Genomic DNA, 13,415 nt, shown 5'->3' with positions numbered 1-13,415 from the left:
CTTTGTGATTTTTTTCCTTCCAAATTGGTAATAATTATTTTATAAATTTCAATTATCCATTTTGGTGTTCTAGGACCTTCATGTCAATTATAATTAGGAGATATGTAACATTCATGTGCATTTTCATTATCAACATGGCCAATCATGCAATTTAAATTATGAATTGGTAAATTTTCATTCTCTAAATTTGTAATCCTAGAATTATCATTATCAATTGATACATTTGCATTCCCCAACTTTACATATTCATTATCTAACTCTATGATTTCACCTTTGATCAATACATCGTCAACTTGATTCACATTTAACATATCTTGTCTCTTCCTTTAGTGATTTACTTTGTTCCTTTCCCTTTATGCTATAATATCTTCATTCTATACCTTCCTTTTGCATTTAGCCTTTCAAAGACTACTGCTCCCCATTCAAACAATAATATTGGACACCTAATCATACATTATAGCAAATTTTTCAATCATATGGGCCCCAAGAAATCATTTTTCTTCAAAGATGTGAAAATGGACCCCAAAAAATGTGATTTTCGGGTCTGCAGTGCCAAAATATTTTGGAAAAGTTATGCCAATATTTTAGGTACCTGATCCCATATCAGGTATCCAATCCAAGATTGGATACCCAATATGATATCAAGTACCCGATATGGATGCCCAAGTTTTGGAGGGAAGTCAAAATTTGGCAAGTGTGGGTAATATGAAGAAAATTGTATATTAGTATATATATTAGTGTTTTATTAAATATAATATAGTAATATACATAATTATTACTATGATTATTATTATTAAATATAATATAGTAATATAATAATAATAAATATTATTATTATTATATTGTCATATATTATAATTATTATTATATTTAATAGTCATATATTATGATTGTTATTCAATTTAATATATAGTCATATCTTATAATTATGTTCCTACAGGTCGTATGGACCTATTTGATTTAATCAAATGTATCGAAAGGGGTCATAGGTTATCCTATAACCCTTTTTGATGCATTTCATGACAACATATGTCCCCAGGGGCTCTAAGACCCATCAGGACCTATTTGGTTTGTTCAAATGGGTCGAAAGGGGTCATAGGTTTTGATGCATTTCATGACAACATATGTCCCTAGGGGTCCTAAGACCCTTAGGGACCAATTTCATTTGATCAAATGGGTCGAAAAGGGTCATAGGATTTTCTATGACCCCTTTCAATGCATTTCATGACAACATATATCCCTAATGGTCCTAGGACCCCTAGAGACCTATTTGGTTTGATTGAATGGGTCGAAATGGTCATAGGATAACCTACGATCCCTTTCGACGCATTTCATGACAACATATGTCCCTAGGGGTCCTACCTATTTGGTTTGATTGAATGGATCAAAAGGGGTCATAGGATATCTTATGACCCCTTTTGACGCATTTCATGACAACATATGTCCCTACCCCTAGGGACCTATTTTATTTGATTGAATGGGTCGAAAGGGGTCATAGGATAAGCTCTAACCCCTTTCGATGTATTTCATGACAACATATGCCCTTATGGGTCCTACAACCCCTAGAGACCTATTTGGTTTGATTGAATGGGTCAAAAGGGGTCAAAGGATAACTTATGACCCCTTTTGATGCATTTCATGACAACATATGTCCCTAGGGGTCATAGGACCCCTAGGGACCTATTTGGTTTGATCGAATGGGTCGAAAGGGGTCATAGGTATGCATTTCATGACAACATTTGTCCCTAGGGGTCCTAGGACCCTTAGAGACCTATTTTGTTTGATCAAATGGGTTGAAAGGTGTCATAGGATATCATATCACCCCTTTCAATGTATATCATGACAACATATATCCCTAGGGGTCCTAGGACCCTTAGGGACCTAATAGGTTTGATCAAATGGGTTGAAAAGAGTCATAGGATATCATATGACCCCTTTTGATGTATTTCATGACAACATATATCCCTAGGGGTCCTAGGACCCCTAGGGACCTATTTGGTTTGATCGAATGGGTCAAAAGGGATCATAGGATATCTTGTGACCCCTTTTGATGCATTTCATGACAACATATATCCCTAAGGGTCTTATTTGGTTTGATCGAATGGGTTGAAAGTGGTTATAGGACATCCTATGACCCCTTTCTATGCATTTCATGACAACATATGTCCCTAGGGGTCCTAGGACCCCTAGGGACTTATTTGGTTTGTTCAAATGGGTTGAAAGGGTCATAGGATAACCTATGACCACTTTCAATGCATTTCATGAAAACATATGTCCCTAGTGATCTTAGGACCCCTAGGGACCTATTTGGTTTGATCAAATGGGTCATAGGATAACCTATGACCCCTTTCAATGCATTTCATCACATGTCCCTAGGGGTCTTAGGACCCCTAGGAACCTATTTGGTTTGTTCGAATAAGTCAAAAGGGGTCATAAGATAACCTCTGACCCCTTTCGATGCATTATCTGACAACATATGTCCCTAGGGGTCCTATTTGGTTTGTTTGAATGGGTTGAAAGGGGTCATAGGATAGCCTATGACCCCTTTCAATGCATTTCATGACAACATATGTCTTAGTGATCCTAGGACCCCTAGGGACCTATTTGGTTTGATTGAATGGTCGAAAGGGGTCATAGGTTATCCCATGACCCCTTTTGATGCATTTCATGAAAAACCTATTTGCCTTGGTAGAATGGATTGAAAGGGGTCATAGGCTTGATACATTTCATGACAACATATGCCAAACTCCTAGGGACCTATTTCGTTTGATCGAATGGGTCAAAACGGGTCATGTTATATCCCATGATCCATTTCAATGCATTTCATGATAATATATGTCCCTAGGGGTCCTAGGACCCCTAAGAACCTATTTGGTTTGATCAAATGGGTTGAAAGTAGTCATAGGATATCTTATGACCCCTTTTGATGCATTTCATGACAACATATGTCCCTAGGGGTCCTAGGACCCCTAGGGACCAATTTGGTTTGTTTGAATGGGTCGAAATGGCTCATATGATGACTTGTGACCCCTTTCAATGCATTTCATGACAACATATGTTCCAAGGGGTCCTAGGATCCATAGCCACCAATTTTGTTTAATCAAATGGGTCATAGGATAACCTATGACCCATTTCAATGCATTTAATGATAACATATGTGACCTTTTTAGTTTGATCAAATGGGTCAAAAGGGGGCATAGGATAATCTATGGCACCTTTTAATGCATTTCATGACAACATATGTCCCTAGGGTTCCTAGGACCCCTAGGGACCTATTTGGTTTGTTTGAATGCGTCACAAGTGGTCATAAGATAACCTATGACCCCTTTCAACTCATTTCACGATAAAATATATCCCTAGGGTCCTAGGACCCCTAGGGATGTATTTCTTTTGATCGAATGGGTTGAAAGGGGTCATAGAATATCGTATGACCCCTTTTGATGTATTTCATGACATCATATGTCCCTAGGTGTCCTAGGACCCCTAGGGACCTATTTGGTTTGATCGAGTGGGTCAAAAGGGGTCATAAGATTTTGATGCATTTGATGAGAACATATGTCCCTAGGGGTCCTAGGACCCCTAGGGACCTATTTGGTTTGATCAAATGCATCAAATGGGGTCATAGGATAACCTATGACCCCTTTTGATGCATTTCATGAAAATATTATATTTAATAATAATATAATACTATATATTTAAATATAATAATATATTCCTAGATTATATCACAATAATAATCATATATATTACTATATAATAAAAATAATATTTATAGACCGACCAAAAAAAAAAAAAATTTATATAATATTACTATATATTTAATAATTATTATGTATATTATTGTATTATATGTAATAATAACAATCATAATAATCATATATATTACTATATATAATAATAATAATATAATATTACTACATATAATAATAATGGCAACATCACGGTAGTTGGGAGGAAGGAGAGTTTTCCATTCATGGAAATAAAATTAAACAAAAAATTGGGGATTCGCATAGAGCTGCCTTTGATCCAAATTTTGAAAAAGGAAAAACCAAGAACATGTAACAAACTTTTAAACCTAAGCAGATTTGGAGGAAGAAATATTTAGAGCCCAATATTGTGTAGGATATTGTGCTTGCATGTTAAGGAGTTGTTTAGATCACTATTCCAGATAGGTTGTTGGCACCACATGTGGAGTTTTTGAGAAGCATAGCATTGAGGGTGAACATTTAGGGCCACCAATTGTAAAGAAATGACATCCAAGAATGGGTTATGAGCAACTGGAAAGGTACGAAAGAGGTTTTATTTCATGAAAAATGATTTAAATTATTTCAAAGTTCTATTCACTTCCACTAAGTATTTTGGCACACAAATTTAAAGGATGATTTTGTAAAGGACATAACATTTCAACTTGTCCTTTTACTTCAAATTTTTCTCCAAACTTAGGTGATGTTAATTTTTTTTCGCATTGGATAGAGTTGCTAGAGTTGCCTCTTGAATATAGAGAGATAGAGATTGTGGAATTGTTAGCAAATAAGGTGGGAATTTTCATTAAACATGATTTGATTCCATTTGAACAAGTTTTTCACCTAGTTGGGGTTTGTGTTCTCTTGAGTAACCAAAAGGTAGTTCTAGCATACATAGTAAGCCATTCAAAATGGGGGGATTGGAGGCAAAAAAATTAGTTCAAGAGTCGAAAGTCATTGAAAAGTATGCATCATCCTTAGAGAATTTTAATTTGGATTGTCAAGATGTTGTCAAAGATTAGCTTATGGTATGTGAAGATCATGCAACTGTGGTGGAGAAATGTAAGTTTTGGTAGGATTTTGAAGTAAATAAATTAGAAACTAGAGTAACACAAAATATTATGGTTAGGAGTTTGGTTGGTTTTGGGTTAGCTTTGGCATAATTAGGAGTTCCATTGTCTCCATAGTAGATAGTGCAACAGAGCATTGGGAAATAGGGTTTTCTTTCAAAATTGGAGATTGGTAGTGGTTTAGAGGAGGGAGATTGTAATAGGATTTTTGATCAATAGTAGTCAAGGATAGGATGAATTTATTTTAGATCAATTAATGTTCTCCTCTATTGATGGTGATTCAAGAGACATGCATAATAAGGTGCAATTAAGGGATATGAATTATAGTCCTTAGCATTCTTCCCTACAAGATAAAGTTACAGAGGTTGTGGAGAATAGATAGCAAATATTATGTACCAAAGGATTGGAACCATGTCATTTTGCTCAATGGTTCCCATTATATATTTTAAGAGTTAGTTTTAAAGATCAATTTACATTTATGGCTTATGCCAACAAAGTTCATAACATTACATATTGGGGTATAATTTACAAAGGACTGATTGTTAAGGAATGTCACCTGGAAAATTAGAACAAGGAAACCTGGTTAGCAACAGATATAGTTATGCATCAAGTAATGTTTAATAAATCTTCTTTGGAGATGTTTGTTCCGGCATGCCAAGAGACTATGAAGTCTATTAGACTAGGTAAAAATGTGGAGTTAGAAATTCAAAATTTGGCCCAAGAGATATTTGAATTTGTGGTTTCAGAACAATTCCAGTTAATTGCAAAGGAAATTATGAAATAAGACAAGTTTCAAGAATCAACATATGTTTTTTATGAAGATATTTTGGCAACTGGGGATTTAGAGAGTGATCAGATAATTAGTACTGATCAATTGGTAAAAGGTACTCGATTCAAGAAGGATGGTTAAAATGCCAAATTTAACTTCACACAAACCTTTTCAATAATGCAGTCACTTGGAGAAATTTTTTTAGTGTCATGTACACCCAAGACTCGTGGTAGAAAGAGTAAAAGCATGAAATAAAAGGAAGAAATTGCAGCCAGTATCTAGTCTATATTGGAAGGAAATTTTCAAGCAATAAAAAGAATAACTAAAAGGACTAAGTGTCCTCTGATAGAAGGATGAAGACAATAACATGGAATGTCAAGGGTATTAACACTCCTGACAAAAGAGATAGGAATAAAAAACTTTTTCATGATTCGAAAGGAGATATTATTTTACTCCAAGAGACAAAATTATCAAATGATAAATATCAGGAATCAATTGCTAAATGGAAGAATTGGAAATCTTCCCATTGTCCCAGTGCCAGGGCCTCTGGAGGATTAAATACTTCGTGGAATCCAAGGTCAGTATCTAGTAGCTTGGTAAATCAAGGTCTAGGATGGCAATGTTTTAATTTTCAGCATTTTGACATCTTTATGGTTATCATGAATGTTTATGGTCCAACAAGTGCTTCAGATAAACTTAGGTTGTGGAATGTGATTTTTGATAATCTTATATCTTTATTAGAAACAAATTGTATTATTAGAGGGAATTTTAATGCAATTAGGAACAATAAGGAGAAACAAGGAGGCATCTTTCCATCCATGAAAGTTATGGAAGAGTTTGATAATTTTATTAGCAAAAATGATTTGTTTGAGGTTGGGACGTCTAATGGTTGTTTCACATGGAATAATAAAAGAGATGGTTTCCTGCAAATTTCTAAAAGACTTGATAGGTTCATTTTAGCTCAAGCCTAGAAATTAACTTCTATTAACTTTTCATCAAAAATTTTATCTTTTTTTGGGTTTTGATCACTTTCTGGTATCTTTGACTTTAGAAAATAATGTGGTTCAGGCCTTTTCAAAGTAGAAATCTTCTTTTAAATTTGAAAGAATGTGGTTGAGACATCCTCAGTTTATGCCTTTAATTAGATAGTGGTGGGTGAGTGCTCTAAAGGAAAAGGGTAATAGAATGTTTCAATTCTACAAGAAGCTTCAATATCTTAAAGTAAAAATTAAAGTTTAGAACAAATAGGTTTTTAAAAACATTTTTGAGGAGAAGAATGCAGTACAAAAGGAAGTGGAAGTGACTAATGAGGAAATTATTAGCTCGAGAATGAATTCAGATTTATTCTCCCTCCAAAAAGAAAAATAGTCATAGTGGGTGGAGCTTTGCAATAGGGAGGAAGAATATTGGAGGCAAAAATCTAGAGAGTTATGGCTTAGTGATGGAGATCATAATTCAAAGTTTTTTCATGCAACAGTGAGTCAAAGGAAGGCCAGTAAATCTATTTTCTCAATTACTAAACAACAATTGGGTAAAGTCTTAAAATATGAAGCAAGCATTAAAGAGGAAGGGGATAGGTTTTTTAAGGAGCTTCTTGATCTTTCAATAAATATGGAGGAAAGTAAAGACCAAATTACTTCCTTCCTAGAAGTTGTTCCAAGTATCATTATAGAACAATATAACTCTAAACTTATGAAACCTTTTTCTTTGGAGGAAAGTTGGAAAGTGGTTCAATCTTTTCTGCCTAATAAAGCTCCTAGTCCAAATGGGTTTACTACTCTCTCTTTTTTCCAAAAATGTTGGGATGTTCTAGGTTTGGATTTGGTCCTAGCTTTAGAGTCATCTAGAAGGAAGGGCATTATGCTTAGGAATTTTATTTCTACAAACATTGTTGTTTTTCCTAAGTCTGGGGACCCTCAAACTTTTTCTGATTTTAGACCTATCTCTTTGCGTAATACCATTTATAAAAGCTTCACTAAAGCCATTTATTCAAGATTACAATTTATTTTACCTAGAATCATCTCTTCAAAGCAAGGAGGTTTTGTGCCTGGTAAATAAATTTTAGAAGGGGCTATCGTGGCTCATGAAACTCTTCATCACATAAATGAGCATCATATTTCTTCTTTTGTGATTAAACTAGATATGATGAAGGCTTATGATAGGGTCAAATAGTCTTTTCTTATGAAAGTTTTGGAGCAATTTGGTTTTAGAAAGGCTTGGTGTAAATGGATAAAAAGCTTGTGTGTCAAGGGCTCAATTTTTAGTTCTTATTAATGGCTCCCTAGAGGGTTACTTTAAATCATCACAAGGAATTAGGCAAGGTGATCCATTATCAATAGCTTTATTCATTCTAATGGAAGAAGCTTTTATCTGGGCTATCATTGAATCACAACAGATGGAGCTTTGACAAGGTATTCATTTTGGGGGTAAGGATATGGCAGTTACTCAAACATTATTTGCAGATGTCACCTTGTTGTTTGGATTAGCTAATGTGAAGGAAGTTAAGCATATTAAGTACATTTTGGATCAGTACATGAAATTCTCAAGTCAGAAGATTAGTGTTGCTAAATCAAAAAAAATTATGTTCTTTACTAGTATTGGTATTGCAAAGAAGATTAGAAAGATTATGGATTTTGAGGAGGGTTAGTTGACCTCTACATATTTGGGTGTCCCATTCTTTATGGGTAATAATAAAATATCTTACTAGAAAAGTAATTTTGGAAGAATCAAAGCTAGAACAATGGCCTCGAAGGTGAGATGATTGTCATTGTTTGGAAGAATTCTTTTAATTATGTTTGTTCTTGTAGCTATTCCCAATTATTACTTCTCTATATTATTAGCTCCTAGTAGTATCATTACATAGATTAAAGGTATTATTTGAGATTTCTTATGGACAGAGAATATGTTATGTGCTAGAAAGATTCTATTTATTTCATTAAAGGAAATGTCCTTTGAAAAATCTGAAGGTGGAATCAATTTGCAAAATCTAACTTTAAGGAATAAAGCTTTTGGTGGGAAGCTGATTTGGTTTATGTACAAGAAAGATAAAGAAAAATGGTTTAAGATCATGCAAAGGAAATACTTAGATTCATCAGACCCTTCTAGAATTTTTACTATGGAGAAATTACCTAAAGGTTCAACGGTTTGGAATTTTATGGTGGATTCTCAAGAACTGGTCACTAGATATTTGTCTTGGAAAATTAATAAAGGGGTTAAGGTACTTTTTGGGGATGACTTGTGGAATGACTTCCTAGGTTTATGTAAATCTCAATCCTTCAAGACTTGGAGCTAGATATTTTTTGTTGAATGGGGTTCACATGTTGTAGATTACTTCCAATTTGTAGATCTAGTCTCAGGTCAAGTCACTTGGAAAAGTCCGGAGAGTTTACCTATCCTAGAATAGATCAAAAAAGACCTTTTATGCATATGTAAGACAAGAATTGTCTTAGTGTCTAATTAGCAAGATGAGGTGATTTTTGTCCCTCATTAGGAGGGGAGATACTCGGTAAAGTTGGGTTATATAGATGCTAAAAGTCTAGAAGTTGGCAGCAAGATGTCTAGGGCATTCAATTTCAATTGGAATCTGGTTGTTCTACCAAAGGCAAGTTGTTTTTCTTGGTTGGCCCTCAAGAAGAGAATTTTGACTGGGGATAGATTGGAAAAGTTGAACATTGTGAAAAATTTGAAATGTGTTTTGTGTTTGGAGGAAGAGGAGTCAGTTGATCATCTTTTTGTGCAATGTAAAGTGGCTCAACAATGTTGGGTCTTTATTCTTTAGAAATTAAATTTCATTATACCTCTACCAAATACATTATGGGATATGCTTTAGGATTGGCCATGCTCAGAAAATCATTCCTTTTACTCTTGTATTTGGAAATGTATTTCAACACTAGTAATTTGGGCTTTATGGTGGGAGAGGAATAAACGAGTTTTTAGAAATCAACAATTGAATATAGATGGTGTGTTGTCAGCTTTAGAATATGTAGTGGGGGAAGTAGTGTTGGATTATGTTAGAAGAACCTCTAAGCACCTAATTGTTACAAGTTGCGATATTGCACTATCAAATAGATGGATTAATTTACCATCTTCATGCTATAATTTGATTACTTTAGGTCCTAGTGTTAAATTGAACAGGTGGGATGTGATATGGATCCTTCTGAAAGTGGGAGTTTTGTAAGGTGAATGTTGATGGTTGCTCAAGAGGAAATCCTGGGGAATTAGGGGTCAGGGTGTGTATTATAAATCATGAAGGTCAAGTGGTGGAAATGTTGGCTCAAAAGTTATCGGTAGGTACTAATAATAATGCAAAAGCCATGGCACTTTTTTTAGGAATGGAACTAGCACTTAAGTTAAGGTTAGAAAATATTCCTACTGGGGCCGATTCAACACTAATAATCAACTCATGTTCAAAAATAAAATTTAAGGAATTGGAAGTTTGGGTATATTTTTGAAAAACTTTGGTCAATCATTAATAGTTTTAAAATGGTTTATTTCTTGCATACCTTCAGAGAAGGGAATCAAGTTGTAGATAGTTTGTCTAATATTGGATGTGATTTACAAGGTCCAGAGATGAGGATCATGAAATTTATTTCTAGAAGCTTTCCAAATTTATTCAACTTAATAGAGCTGGATAAAAACTTTATCTAATTTGCAGTGTATTACTAATTTTTAGGTAATGATGGTTGTTTGGTGTGAAAGCATGTGAATTATTTTAGAAGTGGGATACAAGATTGATTGGATTTTGTAAAGATGATTACTTGGTATGAAAATCATTTGTCTTGTAAAAATTTTAGTGTCTACTTCTTTAACCTTGTTAAAATGAGGATTATTAAGGTTAGTGTAAGTACACAAGAGATTTGGGATTAGATTTGGAGTCATTGGTGGAATGCAAGTATGCTGAGGCAGTACATTAGGTGGAATTTGTTGGTAGCTTGTGGTTTATTCATGGTAGGTGAAAGGTCTTTCTTGTGTTGGTACTAGTTTATGGTAGGACAAGGTGGAAAATTTAAGTGAATGCAATTATGCCCTACTTGTGCAAAGAAGGTTTTTAGGTACACAATTTTGTATTGGAAAGTTATCTTTTAGTGTTTGGGCAATGGCACTTACGAAAAATGTGAGTAGATTTTTTAGATTTTTCATTTTGAGGAAAGATTGTGAAATTCCATGGTTAGGCCAAGTGTCAGAACATGAGATAAAGGAAGTCTTTAAAGTGAACTATGAAGTTTATTAGAGGTTTTTTGTGGTAATTCTAGGTCAAGATGTTCTTTCCTCATCTCGATCGAGCACCATTTTACTATCACAAATTCTCTCCTATTTCTTTACCTATACTATGGACCTAGTTTAAGATTTGGGCATTGTGGAGAACCTTGTAGATAAGATTAGATTCGGTATCTTGATTGGGAAGGAAGAAATCAAGATTGCTCTTTGAAACTATGATGTTGTAGTGGGTTTGGAACCTTTCATAGGGGTGTCTGGTTTTCATCAAGATAGAGGAAATGCATAATTTTTATAATTTCTAGCATTTTTTCAAAAGCTTTGCGTGATGGAAGTTTAGACCAAGTGGGGCATATTATTAGGTGTTTTAGAGGAGTTTTAATATCACAGGCTATTATAGATTTAATAGGTAAAGTGAGGGCAATTGATGAACTTATAAGGCATGATCATGAGGTAGAGGGAAGTAATTATGTGCTAACAGAGCAGAATGTACCTTCAGGGGTTTTAGAAGGTTTTGTAAATCTGCACCCTATTCACCTGCAAAGGCTTTAGTTTAAAAAGCCATTAATGGCCCTGCTAGAGCTGATTCTTTCCACGTTGTGCATAAAGTACCTGTCGAGGATACTCCATATGTCAAGGCCAAGCATGTACAGCTAGTGGATAAAGAGCCTGATAGAGCAATAGCTCTGTTTTGGGCTGCAATAAATGCGGGAGATAGGGTAGATAGTGCTTTGAAAGACATAGCAATAGTCATGAAACAACAAAACAGGCCTGAAGAAGCAATTGAGGCCATCAAGTCACTGAGAAACCATTGCTCTAATCAAGCACAAGAGTCTCTGGACAATGTACTTCTGGACTAGTACAAGAGATGCGGAAGATTAGATGACTAGATTGCACTATTGAAGCACAAGCTCAACATGATTCATCAGGGCTTGGCATTTAATGGGAAAAGAACCAAGACTGCTAGATCCCAGGGGAAGAAATTCCAAGTCTCTATAGAACAAGAGGCTACAAGATTACTGGGGAACTTGGGTTGGGCGTATATGCAATAGTCCAATTACGTTGCTGCTGAGGTTATATACCGAAAAGCGTTGTCAATTGAACTAGACAACAATAAGATGTGCAATCTTGGTATATGTCTAATGCACCAAGGAAGGGTTTCTAAGGCCAAATCAAGGCTACAGAACGTAAAGCCAGCATCTGCAAATGGGCCATGGGGACTTGATTCTCACTTGAAGTCCTACGAAAGAGCCCAAGAAATGCTAAGAGAGCTTGAAGGGAAACCCACCAATTATAATCCCCTTAAGGAAAGCTCAACCGTTGAAAGCTTAAAAAAATTTGTGTGGCAATCCCTGCCATGTCCATGGAAGCATGCTGAAAGTCATCCGAATGTAAAGAACATAGCCCAAATATCACAAATAAAAGAACATAAAGAATAGGTAGAACAATATTATGTATTTTAGGAGGTTCGTGGTTTGAAACCCGAAGATGTTTGATTCTTAACGCCCTGAAAAACCATGGTTGATGGGTTGCCAGCTGACATAGGCCCTGTGGGAGGTAGGAATGGGCCTGGATTAATGGGATTCAGAGGCTTCTTTTAAAAAAAAAACATTACAACTGAATCTAAAAAGTAGAGAGAGAGAGAGAAAAACTCAAGAATAATAGTTCTACAGCCTACAAGCTTTGCAAGCACAGCCAACATTTTAGGCATAGGAAAAAATTGGAAAAAAAAATTCTTTATCAACAATATGTCAAAACAAGAGTAAAAAAAAATGATATCTAGATAGGAAAACCCTTTTGGCGGCAAGCCTGCCAAAGGGGTGAGATGAAAACTAATAAAAAATAAGAAGTAATCTGCACAAATTAGAGCAAACAAAAGTTAATCAGGTTTGGCGGTAAACCAGCCAAACCCAAAAAAAAATTCAATTTCTTCCATCTTAAGAAGATTAAAGGAGAAATTAGTGAAATCTCTCTCAAGAGTCTCCTTCGAATCGTACCTTCATGCAAACACTCAAAACAAAGATTAAACTGCTCTGATACCATGTTAGAAATGGAAAAAGAAATATGTAAATAAGCAATACCAGGAAAGAATCTAAGTGAGTAAATGCATGAAAAGATATTACCATAAAATAGGAGAGAGAAAGCTTCAAGCTCCAACACCATGAGACAAGATATTTGGAAAGGGGAAAGCAAAGAAAACCCCTTGTGACATTATGAATGAGGCATGAAAAGCCTAAGAAGGAAGAGAGAAAGAGAGAGAGAGCAAGAGAGAAATTGCTCATACAATAATTGAGAAGAGGAAGAAACCTCATTGTAAATGAGAGAGGAGGGTCATCTCTTAAATAGAGATGAGAGAGAGGAGTTAGAATGTAACTCCCATGTCTATGAATGCCACAATTCATAAGTGTGTGAGGCCAAGTGTGAGATTCCTCTTAAGGAGGAATAATCTAAATTACAAATAATAATAAATATTTGTCCTCACATATTCCACTAGAGGACAAAATAAGATGTAGTGAAAAAAGGACAAAAAAGAAATATATTAGGATACCTTGGCTTATATCCTAATATATTATAACAATAAAGAAAGGAGTTCTAACCTTGGTTTATAAACACACCAAG

The 13,415-nt window shown here is 34.9% G+C and overlaps 1 pseudogene; it reads left to right on the top strand.

Annotated features, from left to right (window-relative positions):
• Nucleotides 1–5,935: 5,935 nt before the first annotated feature.
• Nucleotides 5,936–12,235, top strand: LOC149537947 (protein POLLENLESS 3-LIKE 2 pseudogene; annotated as a pseudogene).
• Nucleotides 12,236–13,415: the final 1,180 nt, after the last annotated feature.

The sequence above is a fragment of the Cupressus sempervirens genome, chromosome 9 (assembly GCF_028749045.1).
Source record: "Cupressus sempervirens isolate cs-2001-9-10 chromosome 9, ASM2874904v1, whole genome shotgun sequence".
In the NCBI taxonomy this organism is placed as follows: domain Eukaryota; kingdom Viridiplantae; phylum Streptophyta; class Pinopsida; order Cupressales; family Cupressaceae; genus Cupressus; species Cupressus sempervirens.
Note: the sequence above shows the minus strand (reverse complement) of the source record. Positions and strands in the feature narration are given on the sequence as shown.